This window comes from Argopecten irradians, chromosome 4, assembly GCF_041381155.1.
Source record: "Argopecten irradians isolate NY chromosome 4, Ai_NY, whole genome shotgun sequence".
In the NCBI taxonomy this organism is placed as follows: Eukaryota; Metazoa; Mollusca; class Bivalvia; order Pectinida; family Pectinidae; genus Argopecten; species Argopecten irradians.
This window is the reverse complement of record NC_091137.1, coordinates 25,379,663-25,386,336: the sequence shown is the minus strand read 5'-3', so window position 1 is coordinate 25,386,336 and position 6,674 is coordinate 25,379,663. Positions and strand designations below refer to the sequence as shown.

The 6,674-nt window shown below is 31.8% G+C and overlaps 1 non-coding gene across 1 annotated transcript; it reads right to left on the bottom strand.

The window, feature by feature from the left end:
- Nucleotides 1-397: 397 nt before the first annotated feature.
- Nucleotides 398-590, bottom strand: LOC138322565 (U2 spliceosomal RNA). The gene has a single exon (XR_011208437.1). It is a non-coding gene; the product is annotated as a U2 spliceosomal RNA (small nuclear RNA).
- Between the last annotated feature and the right edge of the window lie 6,084 nt (nucleotides 591-6,674).

Sequence of the window (6,674 nt, the reverse complement as noted above, 5' to 3'; positions counted from 1 at the left end):
AAAAACATTTTGAGCGTGAAGTAGTATACATATGAATCGAATACATATGTTATTAAATCATTAATGCAGTGATGGTTTTAGAAATGCGTTTTACCAAATCCTATTTGTTTATGGTATTGCATTTCTTAGAAAGAAATTGTTATTTTACTTTAACTAACAACACTGTAAAGCAAAATGTAAATATTTACAATAAATTGTTTATTAAATCATTTTGTTATTTTGATATTTTTACTCTATCATTTTACTTCAAAAAGTGTGATTATATTTAGCGTATATCCTCATTTTTCCAAAGAAATGAGGAAATGCACGTAGTCTTATTAAATGTTGAATGCTTTCAAACGTAAGATCTTTTCAGGAGGGATACTCTTATTTTTGATTGTTTTTTAACTCTCCCGGGGGAGAGTGGGCCGTTCCCGGAGGTACTGCAATACCGGGCCAACCCGTGGCAAGAGCGGAGCAAGCCCCTGACATCTCACCTAAGTCCAAAAATCAGTTTAATATCGAAGTACCCCGGTGGGGTACGTATCAGATATTAAGCTGATAAGAACAGATACTACACTTTGATCTTAGCCAAAAGGCCGAGAAGCGATGCCGACATAGTGGTGTAAATGGTATATAAAGAAAAATATAAATAAAGCTTAAGAGGCTAGTATGATTAAAATATACCTGAAAAAAACTCTGTAATATTTTAAAAACCGCTTATCACATAACAATTAATTTAACGTATGTGTTTTTGATATTATAAAATAAAAATACTAATATTCATAAATTATGACTTTAACGCATAATTAATGAAAATAACTGATATTTATGTAACTTTTTTTATTTCCTTCTTGCTTAAGTTACTTCCCCTTGATATATTCCGTTGGCATACCTTTTAGAGTTACTTTCCTTACTAACAACGATATTTTGCGGATCACTTAGACCATTTTTAGCATCCCATGAAACAAATGAAATAATATCTATGAAATAATAAATGTGACTATAAAAACACAGTAATAAATAAAAATTAGGCAGAAATTTAGACAATGGGCTGCAAGAGCTAACAAATCAACATGCACTTAAATGCATCGTAGAATGATATTCACATGTCACTGATATATCCAGGTATGTCCAGCTCGACCCTCTTATGACTAGAGTATCTATATCATATGTCTTTAAATCACTTTTTAATGGTAGATGAAATAGATTTAAATTGAAAAAAAAATGATAAAATTATTTCTGAAATCATTCACTGTGGACAAGCAGAAACATATATACATATGTATATATGTTTCTGGGACAAGAAATAAAATAATTTGATAACTTCTGACTGCGCACCATGTATACAAACATTTAGATTAGAGATTCTGTAGATGTACGATACGGTGTTAATCGCTGAAAGAGATAAAGTTTGTAAACTATTTTTTAAACAACACACTAGTACTGTCAAAAGATAGAATTATTTACAACCTGGGTAAAAGGGAAACAACTCCTGTTTTAACTTCACCACTGCCAGGGACTGACGTTCAAAATACTAACACTGTTTGGACTCATTGATTCTCAGAGTTAATAACTTAATTTCTTCTCATATTTAGACAGTGAACTATCTAGTGTATGATAATGTAACTAAAGTGGATTTAAAGTGTGGTGTACTTTCAAAAAATATACTATCTGTAAATATCACTATACATCTCTATAAGCCTTTATTGGCTTCCCATGTTGGACTGATGAGAAACTAAATTTCTGGACGCAGTTATATTCCATGCACGATCTCTGCCCGGTCACTACTTAGGAAAACATTTTTTAAATACTTTATCGTAAAAACAAAACAAAAATAATTGTTTTCAATATTTAATAATTTAGCAATAACAAGTAGTTACATATAACAAACATTATAAGACAGCAGTAACAATGAGTGAAAGCACTAGTCGTGTCATCTACATAATCATAAACTAAATAAATCCCGCGAATGACAGAATTACAAAATAGTATGGTCCAGTCTATAGATTACTGATATACACTGTCCAATTTTCAGTCGCGAGTACACACACTGAGTTCGTATCCCATCTCGTCCTCGAAAGAGTCAAGGTTACTGGTAGAGGTGAAGGTCGAATACATATCACTGATGAGGTCGTCGTCAAAGTAACACTGTCTCTTGGCTGAAGGTCGTTGGTCAGACTCCTCGGACATCTTCCTCTTCCTGTAGGCGCGTGCGAGATCCTGATAAGGACTGAGGAGAAAGTCGACGATCGGTGATTGTGTCGATGAGGTGTCTGGGCTTCGCGTCATATCGTCGCTGTTGTCCGGAGACTGGACGTAACCGCTGTCTGCTACGCTCGTGTCCGATAGCGCCAACAAGTCATCCGTGAAATCGAGTACATCATCTGTAACGGAAATAAAGATTAAATTCGTGAAATATAGTTCATTGTTCATAATACAATGTACTTAGATAAAATAATCGTTTTACTTAAATAAGGAATAAATAAGTAAGTGATTATATATAATTAATCATTGATCGTAGAATTTAGTGCTTTTTCTCACATAAATAATTTTCTCATAAATAATGATAATAAAAATATTAAGTTATTCGTGTTTAAAAATAGCATATATACAGTTTCTCATTTTTATCATTTTCCATGTATTATTTGTAATTATTTTACCCTAGGTTAGCCAAGGACTTTGTGTTAACATAGAGAGAATTTTTGTTTTTCAAAATAACTTACCAAATGATGGAAGTCCATCATCAGAAATATCTATATTGGAGCAGAATTCCTGGATAATGTGCCGAAGTTCACCCTCACCACTGGGACTCTCTTTTTGTGGGAAAGTCTGGAGCTCGTCCTCCGGAGACAGGTATCCAAGCATCAGGGCAGGCTGAGCCCTGGCCCAGGGGTCGTCCCATCCAGGGAACCGGGTCATGTCTAACTCGTACTCAATACTACAGTCTACGTACAGTGGCTGAAAGTGGTCCATCATCAAGTTCTAAAGGAGTGGGGTAGTATAGATTTCGGTAGTGGTAGTAGTTTAATAGGTAGTTGAAGTGTATCTCGAAGATCCCTGCTTCCTTAAGTGATAGTCAGATATTTGGTGCGATTTTGGCAATTCACATCAATTTATTGACATACCTGTGAATGTCGCGTGCTTTGCTCAAAGCTCATTGGTCAACGTCAGCTGGGAAGGCGGGTCCTAAATTTGGCTTCTGGACAGTGTACTCAAGGTGGCCATGTTTTGACAATGGTGACAAGTGGTTACGGAAACTAATCAACTACAAAAAAAGACCAGTGACGTCACAAAGGCCAGTGTGATTAGGGTCTTATGGCAATTAACACTCCAATTACCAACAGGTAAGCCGCGCGAGCCTCCCCTTGTCCCAGTATACAGAAGTAGGTGTCGAATGTGGTAATTGTATCGTGATGGACTTGAGTTAAATAAACACTATAGTCACTTTTGACACAAGTTACATTAACGGGTATTTATTACCATTAGTAAATTCAATGGGATCTGTTTGGTTTTTGTTCGAAAAACAAGACACATGTGTTTGTTTTTGTAATACTTTTAAAAGTCAGATAAATCCACGCACTACTAATTTTGTAAGCTCTAAATTCATCGATATGCAAACAAATGGTAAGATTCTGTTATTTAAACGATTTAGCGAAATGAAAAGAGTTCGTATTGGATAAAGACAATATAAACAATTCATTTCATTTCAAAAAGAAAGATATTATATTATTGTATTGATAAATGGATTAGACAACAGACAAAGTCTATATAGGTCATCTCCAGAAATCCGGTTTTACTAAACTAATTAATTATTAATAAATAAATATATAGATAGAGTTGTCTCAGTATATAAATATAATAGAAATGAAAAGAAAAGTGTATAATATTAGGAGCATACCCAAGCGGGCCATAGAAAAGAAAATAACTATTTACAACAGATAGACAAATAAGTATAAATATATTTAAATGATTAGGTAATAAATAGGCAATCTCTTTTATAGAAAATAAATTAATTAAGTAATGAATATCACATCCACACACACATACACACCCTCTCATACTGGCTTTAAATATATCAATACATGAATATATTTAATATTATCATAAAATTATTTGTACAATTGAAATCTCTTAGTTTTTTTAATATAATTACTTGTATGAAGTAATATCATTTCATTAGTATCATTAGAAAAATCAATAGACCAAGACAACAGAATTTCAATATTAACAAAACCCAAAAGATTAGAAATAGAGATTATGTGATGTCTGACATCAGAAAAGTTGTTTTTAATTTTAATTTAAAGGAAGAAATAGAAGAAGATTCTCTGATAGAGTGATCTAGTGAATTCCAAAGTTTCATAGATACTGGGAAAAAGCTATATATTATAGTTGTTAGTCCTTGATTGTGGTAAATTAAAGAACCTTTCATTTCTAAATGCATAATTATTATTAGTATTTATGTAGGGATGTATATTGTCATATAGATAAGTAGGAGTAAGGTTGTTTAGGATTTTATATAGTAATGTTAGTTTGTGTTGATGTCGTCTATTCTGCAATGTTTCAAGTTGTGTTTCAGAGTAAAGAACATGATGAGAAGTGCCTCTTCTTAAACCAGTAATAATTTTCATAGCTTCTATTTGAATTGATTCTAAAAGATCAGACTCATTTTTTGTACAGTTATCCCAAACAATGTCAGCATATTCTAAATTTGGCCTAATATAAGATATATATAGTGTTTTTAGAGAGTTTCTATCAAGTTTATGTTTGAGAATTCTTAATATATTGAGTCTGGATGATGCTTTTTCATAGATATTTGATATGTGTTCTGACCATGTTCCTTTTCTATCAAATGTTAGTCCTAAGTGTTTGTGAAAGACATGCTGAGATACAGGTTGATTATTAAAAATAAGAGAGGGATGTAGGTCTGCTTGTTTCCGTGAGAAGGTAATACTGACAGTTTTATTAGAATTAAAAAGAATTTGCCATTGATCAGCTCAAGAGGAAAAAGAAGTGAGATCATCATTAAGAGTGTCTACTGGAATTTCAAGATCATCATCATTAACATTTACATATAAAGAAGTATCATCTTCAAATAATTTTATATTGGATGTAATATTATCTGTGATGTCATTTATGAATAATAAAAAAAGAAAAGGACCAAGAACAGACCGTTGAGGTACTCCTGCATTTACTGATTTCAAGTTTGATTTATAGTCATCAATGATTACTCTTTGTTTTCTGTCAGATAAGTAAGCTTTGAACCAGTCAAGTAATTTACCTTTTATGCCATATTTTTGTAATTTATATTTAAAGACCTGAATGCCAAACTATGTCAAATGCCTTACTTATATCACAGAAAACAAAGCGCACATCATTTCCCTTATCTAAACTAGAACTAATAATGTTAAAAATATCAACAAGTTGATTAGAAGTAGAATCTTTGGGTTGAAATCCAGATTGATTTTTACTCAACTTGTTATATCTAGTGATATAATTATAAAAGTATATCTGAAAATATTTTTTTCTAACATTTTACCAAATATAGATGTAATTGGTCTATAATCAATTTTGTCATCTTTACCTTGTTAAGTGCATTAACATTTGCCGTTTTGAAAATATTTGGAATTTCACCCAATGTTAGTGTCATATTAAAAATTAATTTTTAGGGATATATTAACGATGAGGATAAGTTTTTAATTAGTCGGGGGAAAATACCATCAGGTCCAGCAGGTTTATTGGTTTTTAAAATGTTAAATTGATCTTTAATATCTTGTTCCGTAACAGTTATTTCAGCTAGTTCATGTGGACACAAGGGAGGTAATTCTGGAAGATTAGTGTCAATAATGTTTGAAGAGATCAAGAGGATGAGTTAGTATTACTTTCAGAGGGTTAGAGATCGTGCTAGGGTTATTCATTTTGATTATTGACTTAGGTATATTCCACCACTTCTTAGGAGAGGTTGAGTTATCAGACAGTTCATTTTGTAATTTATTGATATAGTTTTCTTTAGCTTCTCTAATCAGACTGATGGTTTCATTGCGAAATAATCTTAAATTTGCCCAATCTTGTTCTCTATAAGTAGTTTTAGCTTTATTATGTATTTTTTGTCTAAGCTTAATTTTTATTTCCGAAGTGATCCATGGTTTGTCATTGGGTCGAATAGTAATAGACTTATGAGGAATATACTTGTTTGATATTTCATTAATTATGTTAATAAACTTAGAGTAGGCATCATTTATATCATTATAATTTGTTAATATGGAATCCCAATCTATTAATATTAATTCACTGTTAATTTTATTCCATTCTGTTTTATTAAAATCAAATATAGTTCTCTTGTAGGATTTTTGTTTGAAAGTTTTGAAAGAAACATGTATTATAATTGGACAGTGATCACTACATAAGGGAGATAACACTTCACTATGGATTATAAGATCAGAATTACTTGTAAGAAATATATCAATTTCTGTGGCAGAGGTATTTGTAATTCGAGTTGGTGCCTGGGTGGTATCATGTAGTTGGTATTTAGTTAGAATTCTTGATAAATGTGAAGTTATGTTTTAGCAGGTCGGTATTAATATCCCCAGTTATTATTATTTTTAGGTTAGTATGATATAAATTGTCAATTATATCATCTAGTTTATTCCAGTAGTCTGCAGGCGTGTTAGGAGGCCTATATAGACAGCATAGAA